Source organism: Triticum urartu, chromosome 5, assembly GCF_003073215.2.
Source record: "Triticum urartu cultivar G1812 chromosome 5, Tu2.1, whole genome shotgun sequence".
In the NCBI taxonomy this organism is placed as follows: Eukaryota; Viridiplantae; Streptophyta; class Magnoliopsida; order Poales; family Poaceae; genus Triticum; species Triticum urartu.
Genome location: NC_053026.1, coordinates 478,648,636 through 478,662,077, shown reverse-complemented (window position 1 = coordinate 478,662,077; position 13,442 = coordinate 478,648,636). Strand labels below are relative to the sequence as shown.

Below are 13,442 nucleotides of genomic sequence, written 5' to 3'. Positions count from 1 at the left end.
CCCTCAGACATGCCAGGAATCCCACGCAGGCTGGCCGAGCATAGCCTCAATATCCTAAAGGGATTCAAGCCGGTCAAGCAAGCTCTTCGGCGTTTCTCCGAACCTAAGAGACAGGCCATGGGAGAGGAACTAGCCAAGTTATTGGAGGCCGGATTCATCAGAGAAATAAAACACCCGGACTGGCTAGCAAACCTGGTGATGGTACCAAAGAAGGATAAATCCTGGCGCCTTTGTGTCGATTTCAAGGACCTCAATAAAGCTTGCCCAAAGGATCCCTTCCCCCTCCCCGCATCGATCAAATTATTGATGCTACCGCAGGACACGAGTCATTGTGTTTCCTCGACGCATACTCCGGTTACCACCAAATCAAGATGGCGGAGTCGACCAAGCCGCAACGGCATTCATCACACCATACGGTCCCTTCTGTTTCAACACAATGCCTTTTGGGCTCAAAAACGCCGGCGCAACATATCAGCGCATGATTCAGACATGTCTGGAGAAACAAATCGGCAAAACAGTAGAGGCATACGTAGACGATGTGGTCGTCAAAACCAAACACGTCGACTCTTTGATAGACGACTTGAGGCTCACATTCGACAACCTCCGAACATACGACATCAAGCTCAATCCGGAAAAATGCGTTTTCGGCGTACCAGCCGGAAAGCTCCTGGGTTTCATTGTCTCCAGTAGAGGTATTGAAGCTAATCCGGCCAAAATCCGAGCTTTGTCACAGTTGGCTACCCCAACAGACCTCAAACAAATCCAGAAGTTAACAGGATGCGTGGCGGCTCTAAGCCGCTTTATCTCCCGCTTAGGAGAAAAGGCTTTACCCCTTTATCGCCTCCTTCGGCGCACCGAACACTTTGAGTGGACGGACGCTGCCACAGCCGGATTGGAAGAAATAAAGGCCATTTTGGCAACCAACCCAATCCTGGCCGCGCCAAACATCGGCGAACCAATGCTGTTGTACATTGCGGCAACTCATCAAGTTGTAAGCGCAGTGCTCGTCGTCGAACGAGAAGCTGACGGACATAAATTCCCTCTTCAAAAGCCGGTATACTATGTATCCACTGTCCTCACTCCATGCAAATCACGGTACCCACATTATCAAAAGATAGCCTATGCGGTATTCATGGCATCCCGGAAGCTGCGACACTACTTTCAAGAGTGTTCGATTACAGTAGCCTCGGAAGTGCCACTTAATGATATTATAAACAACCGCGACGCTACGGGCCGGATTGCTAAATGGGCCATTGAGCTCCTCCCGTTCGACATAACATACAAACCTCGACGGGCCATTAAGTCGCAAGTATTGGCCGACTTTGTCGCCGAATGGACGGAGGCCGAACTCCCTAAAGAGTACGGCGCATACTCCAATTGGATCATGCACTTCGACGGTTCTAAAATGCTGGCTGGTCTAGGGGCTGGCGTCGTCCTGACGTCCCCAACCGGAGATACCGTTCAGTACGTACTGCAAATATTGTATACAGACTCCAACAACGCAGCCGAATACGAAGCTCTGTTGCATGGTCTTCGGATGGCAGTCTCCATGGGCATTCAACGCCTAGAGGTGCGTGGGGATTCAAACCTCGCAATATCCCAAATAAATGGAGACTTTGACGCCAAGGATCCGAAAATGGCGGCCTACCGAAACCGTCCTAAAAATGTCAGCTCGGTTCGAGGGGCTCGAATTTCACCATGTGGCTCGGGAAAACAATCAAGCGGCGGATATCCTCGCCGCATCGGTGCAAAACGCGATGCGGTCCCCCCAACATATTTCTGGAAAGGCTGTTCAAGCCATCCGTAGTATGGGAAGGGGACACCGGTAACAATAGTCCGGACCCGGCCAAAATGCCCGATACCGAACACTCTGACACAATCGGAGGCTCCGCCACCGAAATAACACCTTCCACCCATGTAATAATGGCCATTATAGCCCCGTGGACAGAACCATTCCTGGCCTACCTAACTAGGCAGGAACTTCCGGAGGACCAAAACGAGGCACACTGCATAGTGCAGCGATCTAAGGCCTATAGGGTCCACGAGGGAGAATTGTATAAAAAAAGCACTACCGGAGTTCTTCAAAGGTGCATCTCCGAAGAGGAAGGGCAGAACCTTTTGGCAGAAATCAACGCCGGACTCGGCGGTCACCACGCCGCAGCCCGGGCTCTTGTAAGCAAGGCCTTCCGTACAAGATTCTATTGGCCAACGGCCTGGGCAGATGCACATGACTTGGTCCAACGTTGCGCCGGTTGCCAGCTCTTTGCAAATCAAAGCCACATGCCACCCACCGCCCTCCAAACAATCCCCATTACGTGGCCCTTTCGCGGTCTGGGGGCTTGACATGGTTGGACCCCTTAAAGGGGGAACCCACAAGAAAAAATACTTACTGGTCATGGTGGATAAATTCACCAAATGGATAGAGGCCAAACCTGTTAAAACAGCCGAATCCGGACCAGTGATAGACTTCATATCTGGGGTCGTACACCGTTATGGCGTCCCCCACAGCATCATCACTGACAATGGCACAACTTCACGGCCGATGAGGTAAAACTCTGGTGCAGCAAAATGGGCATCAAGCTCGATTATGCTTCAGTCTATCACCCACAAACCAACGCCAAGTCGAGCGAGCAAACGGTCTTATAATGAGCGGCATTAAACCCAGATTAGTGCGTTCCTTAACAGAGTCTAACACGACACTGGGTAGAGGAGCTCGACTCCGTACTCTGGGGGCTGCGGACCATGCCGAATCATAGTACCGGATATACACCCTTTTTATGGTGTACGGCGCAGAGGCAGTCCTGCCCTGTGACATAATTCATGACTCACCTCGAGTGCGCATGTACGAAGAAAGAGAAGCCGAGCTCGATCGGCAGGACAGTCTGGACACACCTGGAGGAGGAGCGCGACGTAGCCAAAGCCCGTTCCGCATTTTATCAGCAACAGGCTCGCAGATACCAAAGCAGAGAAGTACGGGCCAAAACTTATAACGTTGGCGACCTAGTTCTACGCCTGCCGGATAAGAAAAAGAACAAGCTCGAGCCCAAATGGGAAGGTCCCTTCATTATTGACCAAGTTCTGACCGGTGGAGCGTACCGACTGCGGGATGCATCGACTAGTCGACTCGAGCCGAACCCATGGAACGCGGCCAGGCTCCGAAGATTCTACGCCTAGCACCGGACTCTATGTTCGTCCCCTCCCTTTGTCCATTTTTTGCATATACATTATCTGTCTTGTTTTTCTTTCTTCCTTTCTTTTATTCTTTCTCTAGGCCTTCAAGGGCCAACTTGTGCCTCGCTTGCACATTATAGATGCGCTAGCGCGCTCATCATACCTGGGGGCTTCTTTCACAGAAGCTTAATTATTTATCTGGGCCTCAGGCCCCGCACATGTGTCATGCTTCCGCATGTACCTTTTTTCGCCATTATATGCATCGATATGACTTAAGTTTTGGCCAAGCTGGGTTGCCTGGCTCTTGTATTTATGCCCTACGTTCCCGTTAATTCGGCTAGGGCATAAGGGGAGCACCTCTGCGATTGTTACTGCCGGGTCAGCCGGATGTGTACCTCAGACTGGGTGAAGCCGAAAGCTAGCGTTCTTAAGGGAATATTCGGTCGGTGAACAAAAGATGATTTTTATTTATTATCCATATCTGCCCCCAGATGTTTTTCCTGCGTTTCCTATCGCAGTCCGGACATGCACTTTAGGGCATGCTTACCCAGGGAAAGGAACCCTTAACGGAACTATTCTCCCTGGAAGATGTTTCTTACTACCCATGTAATATAACATAACTAGTTGGGCACTTGTCTGTTCAAGCACTAATGACCCCTACGCCTGGTCTCCACGCATACCCCGGTTCTTATATAACTGAGCGGGTATTCGGATACACTCCGGACTATTCGGGTCCCGAGGTTGAAGCGAAAAGGTCCGCCAAGACAAATGATCTACAATCCGGCTAGAAGGCATTATACATGTCACTTTAATTACATAGTCATGCAGACTGACTAAATTCCTCTTCTATACCATCCAACAGGCGGTCTAGCTTACAATCCTGTTGGGAATACTTTGCGGCTAATTCTACTTGCCCATAAACTAAGCTAACGGGGATCTCTTTTCCGTCGGGCCCCACAGGTCCGACCTCGGCCATGTGATTTGGGTCTGCCTTGGTATACCGCGTCTTCACCATGGCCCAGGCTTCTCTGGCACCCTGTCGGCAGGCGATATCTTCCATAATCGGAAGCGCCGCCGTGCTCCCTTGAGCTTCTCCGTAAGCTCTGCAAGCCCTCTGGCAGGGAGACGGATGGCCACAAGGCCTGGGCAACACCTTGCATCACCTGCCGAACTTGTTTGTGCAGATGTGAGAGCTCGGATAGAAGATCACCCGCAGACCCGGGCATTTCCTCCGCGGGACGACCCGTCAGCATACCTACAGACATAACGTTGTTAGTCGGCTTCTTCGCCGAACTCCTTAAAAGGATTCGTTCAAGCACTTACTGAAAATGCCGCGCCGAAGCCGCTTATTCTCCTTCTCGGAGTCTGCAAGCTGGGCTCGAACGTCTTTTAGTTCCACGCTCAGCTTGATATTGGCGTCTTGGAGATTGTTTTTCTCCCGCCTAACCTCAGTCAGCACGCGTTTGCCAGCCTCTAGCTGTCGCATAACATGCTGGTCCTCCGGATTCATCTGCAACATCTATTGTTAGATCTGCAGCCACGCCGCACACTATATGGTAACCATCATTCTTTAAAGTAAATGTTACCAGCGGTGACTTTTTCGGTTCCTGCAATGCGGCAACAGCGGCCCGCAGTTGGGTCTTGCATTCCTCTAGCTCCTGTGACAGCCTAGTATTCTTCTCTGTAAGAACCTGCACAATAAAGATGATCCTTAAATCAGTTCTGCTAACTGTTTCAAGTCTCAGGGGCTACTGATACATATAAATCGTCAGATTTACTTACCCGTACATCCTTTACATACTGATCCGTGGCTCTGGCTAGACCATCTTGAGCAGCTCGGAGGTACGCCTCTCCAGAATTGAAGGCATCAAATGCCTCTGGTGAGAAACAAGCGTCACGAGTACGGCCCGGCGGCGCCTATGATTCATGGCGCTTTCCACTTCTGAGTTTGTAGCAGATAATCTATCCGCATCCTCTGTAGGGGGATTATCCGCGCCCCATATCGGCTTCCGCCTCTATGTCCGGTCCTGGCGCCCGGGTGGAAGCGTGATTAGTAACATCGCCGGACATATTCCGGCGAGCGTTTTTTCTGTTAAAGAAACACGGGCATCATTATATTTCGAGAAAGACGACAACCACGGAGCGGGGTTTGTTATACCTTTGCGCCGGCGTCTCCGTCCTGACCGCCTTCCTTTTTGGCCTACCCGGCCTCGGTGCTCTTGTTGGCGAGTTGCTGCGGGTTCGGCAGGGCGTCCCGAATGCCTTCCCTGTAAAAATGCCATGTGTATATGGTGGGTGAAGTGTCTAAAAGGGGATCCTAGTTTTGGAGTTGGGATTTTTGGTTTTTCTTACGTGCGATGCAGGGAGCAGTCCGGGATAGTCGGCCGTAATGGCCACCATGGCATCATCGCAGCTTAACTGATAGAACTGCCGGTCTATCAGCTCCACGAATATAACCGAATCTTCTTCAAGTCCGGAGTCGAGGGCCCGGTCAGGGTCCTCTGGTTGTGGAGAAGGGCTGCTGACCTCCTTTATGGCTTTTCGCAGTTCCTGCCGCAAAGTGGCAAGGTGAATACTTACGACAAAGAATGCGGGAAAAATGGGAGCAGGGAGATATAACTTACCCAGCTTGGAGGATTGTACATGGAGAATCCATCCCGTGGCTTGATGCGGGTGAACTCCTCTTCCTCACCCTTGAACAATTCGGACAGAATTTTCGCTAAAGCGGCAGCATTGTCCGGACCCTTACGCCCGCAGCGGGTGGCGTCATCCGCCCCGTTAAACACCACAAGGGGTGCCCACGATATTGAAGTGGTTGCACTCCCCGCATTATGCAAATCGACATAACTCGATTACTGTCAATCCTGATTGAGCCAGGCTTTAATCCGGTTCATCAGATAAAGGACTTCTCCATTGTCTTCCTCCTGGGGGCTCCGTGGGCGCCAACTTCGGCATTTCTTCAGAGGAGCATTGCTGAACTCAGGAAGACCCCACCGAACAGGGTCCGGAAAGGGGACGTCCTCCATATAAAACCATCTGAAGGCCAGTCTTCGGATACTTCTTCGGAGTACCGGAGGTATCCGGTATCGGCGATGCGCCATATTTCGGCTCCGCCCACTTGATAAAGTGACCCCCTCTGTGTGCGAGGGACGAGGCAAAATAGCCTTTTCCACAGCTCGAAGTGAGCCTCGCAGCCCAGGAACAACTCGCAGAGAGCAACATAGCCGGCGATATGTAGGATGGAGGCGGGGTGAAATTGTGTAATTGGAGGCCGTAGAACTCCAGGAGCCCGCGGAGGAACGGATGAATTGGAAATCCGAGTCCCCTTAATAAATAGGGAACAAGGCAGACCCGTTCCCCCATAGAGGGACAGGGAAAGCTCTCCGCTTGCTCCCCGCCATTGTAGGTGGCAAGCCCGGCTCGAACGGGCACCATATACGCCGGAGGGAGAAATCCCTTAGTCTGCAGTTTGACTAATCGACTGTGTGGGACTGAACACCTCTCCCAATCACCGGGCTTAGGGCTACGGGGGCGGGAGGAGGAGCTGCGGAGGTCGGCCATGCTGGAATGGATCTTTCCGGAACGCGCTCTGATGGATTCTCGCTGGGGGAGGATGGTATGGATCGGATCTAAGGATCCCCATCCCTTTAATAGACAATTTATTTATCTGGCTAGGGGGCGAATGTAAAAACGCCCTGGCGCCTCGTATTCATTCGACGCGTGGGAGAAAGCCCTTATTGGGCACAGAAGCCAAGAGGTCCAAACATTTATGGGACCGGACACTGCTTTACAAATGTTCGAAAGATGGAGAAGAACCCGCCTTGCAATGCCGAAGACAATACTGCGCGCCGGACTCATCGTCATTGAAGCCTGGTTCGGGGGCTACTGAGGGAGTCCTGGATTAGGGGGTATCCGGACAGCCGGATTATATCCTTTGGCCGGACTGTTGGACTATGAAGATACAAGATTGAAGACTTCGTCTCGTGTCCGGATGGGACTCTACTTGGCGTGGAAGGCAAGCTAGGCAATACGGATATGTATATCTCCTCCTTTGTAACGACCTTGTGTAACCCTAGCCCCCTCTGGTGTCTATATAAACCGGAGGGTTTTAGTCCGTAGGACAACATACAATCATACCATAGGCTAGCTTCTAGGGTTTAGCCTCTCCGATCTCGTGGTAGATCAACTCTTGTAACACTATATCATCAAGAATAAATCAAGCAGGACGTAGGGTTTTACCTCCATCAAGAGGGCCCGAACCTGGGTAAAACATCGTGTCCCCTGCCTCCTGTTACCATCCGCCTTAGACGCACAGTTCGGGACCCCCTACCCGAGATCCGCCGGTTTTGACATCGACAACCCCTGTTTCTAAGGTTATTCCTCACGCTTGGCTTCATATGAGATTCACGAGCCACCTTCCGAGAGATCATCAGTTCTGGTATCAAACACAATACTTATTCCCGTTGCTTTGAACCCCTTTCATGTCCTGTTTCAGGCATCGAGGGAATGCCTCCTGCTTGAAACTTCTCATGGTACCTTATTAACATGCAATCGCTATTTCTAGTTTCAACTCGAGAGTTACCTTCTGCCACCTTCCCTAATGTTATCTACCAGATAAGCAACCTTCTAGGGTCGGTTCTTCCGAAGTTACCCCTTGTCCTTCGTAGGTTCGATGAAGACTCCGAAAGAAGGATGATGACTTCATCATGATGACCTGGAGTAGGGAAATTAAGACATTAATGTAATGGATTAACCTCTTCGAGAAGAGCAACCTAGATAGAGGAGAATCGTTAGGATTTCGTAATAAGAACTCCCCCCTCTTATACACTTCTTGAATCTTGAGACGAGATTTCTTGTAGTGGAAGAGAATTGTGACGCCCTGATAATTAAGCTACAGTAACTCCACGCTAATGATGCCAAGTCATCATCATTATGCCAAAAAATATCAATTAAAAATATTTCTAATTCAATTCAAATTCAAATTTTAAGATAAGTTTTCATTTCTTCAAACTGTCAAATAAAAATGTTCGTTGGGTTGCAAATATTCACTAGTTAGTTTTCATGCATAAACAAACATTATTTGAGTTAATAAATCGCCTCTAACCTATTTAAAACAGGACCAAAACAATCCCATTTAACCCATTTACTTTTAAGCAAAATTCAAGTGAGTTCAATAAGCTCCAAACTTTTTATGGGAAGGCCAAATATTGCATTGCATTTATTGGCCAAGTTCCATAATCTGCAAAAGTCATTTGATGATTTATTTAAATACAAAATTGTTTCTATAAAAGAAAAGGTAGAAAAACAAAAAAATAGAAGAAGGCCTAAAACTACTTTGTCGCTGGGCCTAGCCCAACAGGCCGATCCAGCCAGCCCAACCCCCACCCCGGTTGATCGCCCTGTTCCCCCTGACCAGTTGCTACAGGGGTGACCCCCGCCGGACCAGCTAGTCGACATGTGGGATAAGGATTGCCCCCGCCTCCTCGGTCCTCTCCCCCATGCTCCACTCCCCCACTCCCCCCAGATCCGCCTTTGCCCCTTGTTCCCCACTCCTCCTTCCTCCCTTCCGCTCGGGATTCACCTTGCCGGGCATGTCCGTCACCGACCACCTTGCCCGGCCACACCCACCGAGCTCCCCAGCGCTTGAGGATGTATCGAGATACCGCGTCGTCGCCGACTACGTCAGCTACAAGGACGGGATCCACCCCGGAGCGCCTTCATCGCCACCACGCCTCGTCTTCTTCTTCCTCGGCTCCGAAGCACTCCGTGATGGTTCCGGGGCCAGTGAGCCTTCCCCGAGCTGCTTTTTGCACACCTACAGGCTCTCGGTGAGCTGTGCGTCCCCTCCTCCCTTTCTCATCTACTCCCGTTGACGAACACCACCCATAGCCGCCATCCCCGAGCACACCCGAGCTCTCCTGTACGCGTACACGTACGTGTGTGCCGCGCTGCTGCTCCTTGCTGATGTTGCTATGCACTGCTGCCGCCTCCGGCTACTGTCGCGCTGCGCCGCCCCTGACCATGCTCGGCTTGCCCCACACGCGCCCCCACTGGCCGTTGCCTGACGCTCCCCTTGCGCCCACACGCGCACCCGCTCCGCCTACTACAACCGCACTCACCGTAAATGCAGCCATGACGCGCGCGCTCCGTCACTGCGTACACCACACCGGCCGTGCCCTACTTCGCCTGAATGTGCCCGCCTCCGCACGGCCTCGCCGGGTCCGTGCGTCGCTCATTGGCTGCAGCCGTCGCCGCCTACTGCTCTCGGTAGCCCTACGCAGCACCACTGCTTGCCCGATGCTGCAGCTGCTCATGCCCGTCCCTGGCCACGCGCGTGGGTGACCGCGCCATGGCCGGGCCGGCTTCGCCCATAGCTACTCTGTTGCCGCTGCCTGCTGCTATGCTGCACTGCTACAGTAACATTCGGTTACTATAGCAGTAGCTAGCTTTACTGACATTACGCTGACTAGCTCTCTAAACAGCCCCTAAACAGCGATAAGACAAGTCCTAACTGGGTAAAAATTATATGAACGTAAAGTAGACGTAACAAGCTAGATTTTGTTCCATTGGACCTGTTTCAGATAATGCGTGGTTTAATTCTTATGAAAATCACAAAGTTCTAAGTTCTGTTAACAGAAAAACCGAAAACAACTTTATTTTCGTAGCTACTTTAGAGTTGTTGATGATCAAGCAAATGAAATCTAACAGAGATTCAAGTGCCACTATCTTGTAGATCACAAAGAATGCTCAAAATTTGATATAAGGCACAAAATCATAGGATGTACAGAGCAATAGTTGTAGCCTTTTGAAAACAGCTAAGTGATGCTTACAACTGACGAATTCTCAGACTTAGCAATATTTTCGGGATTTTCCGGATATTAATACAACTTTGAAAAGGCATAGAAATTATACCGCAGCTTGGTTCGAAAAACTTTGTACATGAAAGTTGCTCAGAACGATGAGACGAATCTGGATATGTAGCCTATTCATCCGTCACGCATCCCTAGCATAGCAAACACGCAACTTTCCTCCTCCAGTTCATCTGTCCGAAAACACGAAACACCGGGGATACTTTCCCGGATGTTTCCCTCCTTCGCCGGTATCACCTCTTACTGTGTTAGGGCACACCTGTCACCGTTACTTGTCATGTCATGCATCGATATGCATCTGTTTGCATTGTATTCATTGTTTCTCCCCCCTCTTCTCTCCGGTAGACTATGAGACTGACGCCGCTGCTGGTGCCCCGATCGAATACGTTGTTGATGACCCCTCCTTCTTGCCAAGAGCAACCAGGCAAGCCCCCCATTGATCAACCCGATATCGCCTATTCTTCTCTCTACTGCTTGCATTAGAGTAGTGTAGCATGTTACTGCTTTCGGTTAATCCTATTATGCTGCATAGCCCGTCCTTGCTACTACTGTTGTTACCTTTACCTACAATCCTAAATGCTTAGTATAGGATGCTAGTTTATCATTAGTGGCCCTACATTCTTGCCCGTCTGCCATGCTATACTATCGAGCCGTGATCACTCGGGAGGTGATCACGGGCATATAACTTATATACATTATATATGATACATGTGGTGACTAAAGTCGGGACGGCTCGTAGAGTACCCGCGAGTGATTCACGGATTGGGACCGAAAGGACGTTTGTCCCGACGGCCCTCTGAGTGGATCTTTGTGGCGGAGCGACAGGGCAGGTTGAGACCACCTAGGGGAGAAGTGGGCCTGGCCCTGGTCAGCATCCGTGGTTACATCAATTAACACGCTTAACGAGATCTTGGTATTTGATCTGAGTCTCGCTGACGGTGTCCTGGACTAGGGGGTACTCACCACGTCGTCTCCCGATCTATTAGATTGGGCCGAGGACCCCCGTGGCCGTATACTCATGGGCCAGTTCGGACGGCTACCGCATACAAGGAAGATTCCACAAGACTTGGCGATCAAGACAAGGACTTCTCCCCACCGGCGTATTCGGCTAGGACTCTTGTTATCCTAGGCCTCCGGTGCATTATATAAACCGAGGCCAGGCTAGTCGATAGATATACAATATATACAACAATCATACCATAGGCTAGCTTCTAGGGTTTAGCCTCCTTGATCTCGTGGTAGATCTACTCTTGTACTACCCATATCATCAATATTAATCGCAGGACGTAGGGTTTTACCTCCATCAAGAGGGCCCGAACCTGGGTAAAACATTGTGTCCCTTGTCTCCTGTTACCATCCGCCTAGACGCACAGTTCGGGACCCCCTACCCGAGATCCGCCGTTTTGACACCGACATTGGTGCTTTCATTGAGAGTTCCGCTGTGTGATCGACAAAAGGATCGATGGCTCGCCTGCAGATCAACTGCGACTTCGGCATCTTCGTCACCAGCTCGACTGGTCACCTTGGTTCGACCAAGAATTGCGCCCCGTGTTCGGATCACCATGTCCGGACGAGGGCCTTCATCAAACATCAACTCCGATCTCTATCAAGATCACGGAGGAATCATCTATGGAGCTCGGGGGCTCAACGTCAACATTGCCCTCAAGCGACCGTGCTGTTTTTCTGGACAGCGAACTCGTATCTGCCACCACCACCTCCTCGAGTATCGCTTTGACGATCGCTTTGGTGGAATTGTGCGGAATTGAGTCTACAACAACCCTGGAAAATTTCGTCGAGTTCCGATGGAGGAATCTCTGGCAATCCACGATATACCGGAGCCCTGTCAAATCTGGACGGGAATTTGGATGAGTTTAGGGCGTGGTGTCCAGCTTCTAGCTCGGACGTCCTTTGGAAGATCCAACCGTTGATCGGCTGCGGAATTCCTATATCTACCACCTCTCAAAATTTCAGCTCGATCCGACCGTCCAAACTCCGGGAACCTTCCGATTAGTGCATCACTTTTCGGATCTGTTTTCTGCGCGAAAACGAATCCGACCCGAGTTCATCTTTTTTATGAAACGGGATTTCGGACATCCCTTTTGAAGGAAGTTTTGTATGGGGTATTGTGTTTTGTTCCCGAACACATCCCACTAACTTTAAGATCTTTTGAACATGATCTTCAACATCATGCTGGTGTCAAACCAGTCCGGCAATATTACTCCACGGCTGCCGACCTGCGCTAGACACGTCGTCACTTTAGCCGAGCTCAACTTCTTCGGATCATCATCTCGGCAAGCCGAACAAGAGTCCGGCATCGCGAAGGATAAATCATCATCAACATCGCCGCCCCACGGATTACACGGAGCGGGCATACCGGCATCGCCGCACGGTCGCTTCATCAAGCCGGCATCGACCACGTCACGACCTGCATCGACAGGGCCGCACTATTGCTTCTTCAAGCTGGTGTCCATCACGCCGACCTACTTCGACTCATCGGCTGACATCGAGGCTTCGACATCTCGGCTGGACCGGGGGCTTCGCCATCTCTTCATCAACCTACTCCGGACACTTCGGCGTCACTAGCCGACCAGCTCCGTCACGTTAGCTGGGCCGAGGGCTTTGCCTCGGCGAGTCAACCTTTACCAGCATTGCCATGCCGTCGTTTTATCGCCCATCAGGCAATGGGTGTGCGGAGCGGGTCCCAATTTTAGGAATCACCTTCCTTCGGATTGCTACAACAAATACAGGTCAAATGGTGTGCATTAACGACAGTTCGCATGGTGGTTCGGTCAGTTTCCGTACATAGTCCGGCGAACGCCGCACTCGGAGCTCGGACCGACCTGCGAATTCAGGCTTTGCCACGCCTTTACCGCATCACGCCGATGCCCTGCATCGACTTGACTTCGGCGCCAGGCCATATTTCTTTTATTACTCACTTTGCATAAATTATTTATTATGCAACGATTTTTTTAATTATCATTATTACTATTATCTCCGGTTTGCACTATTTTTTGTGCACAGGAAAATGATCCGGGGACTTCGGCGTCACTCTGCCGGTCTGCATTGATCGTGCTATGTCACCACTTCGGCGTGTCAAGCTCTCGCTCCGCCACCTCGGGACCGGCTTGAGGGATGGAACCTTGCCCCGCATCAAGCTCGGACCGCGTCATCAATACCGAACACATTAACCAGCTAAGTCGCTTTCATGCTCAAAGCTTTAATTTCTAACTTGCGTTCGGTTCGACCAAGCATTATACTTTTTTGGAAAAAAGTTGCTTCTAAAAAATTTCCTTGTCCAAACTTTGTTTGTGACGCATAAATTCAAATACCCCGTTTACTTGGGGGCTTCCTTTATGAAGCTTTTCCTGTTGCATATGATTATACTTGTACGGCTTCGTTCCT

General features: G+C 50.7%; 1 pseudogene; it reads left to right on the top strand.

Moving 5' to 3' along the window:
• The first annotated feature begins 8,762 nt into the window (after positions 1–8,762).
• LOC125507188 overlaps positions 8,763–13,442 on the top strand; it is an 80,380-nt pseudogene continuing 75,700 nt past the window's right edge.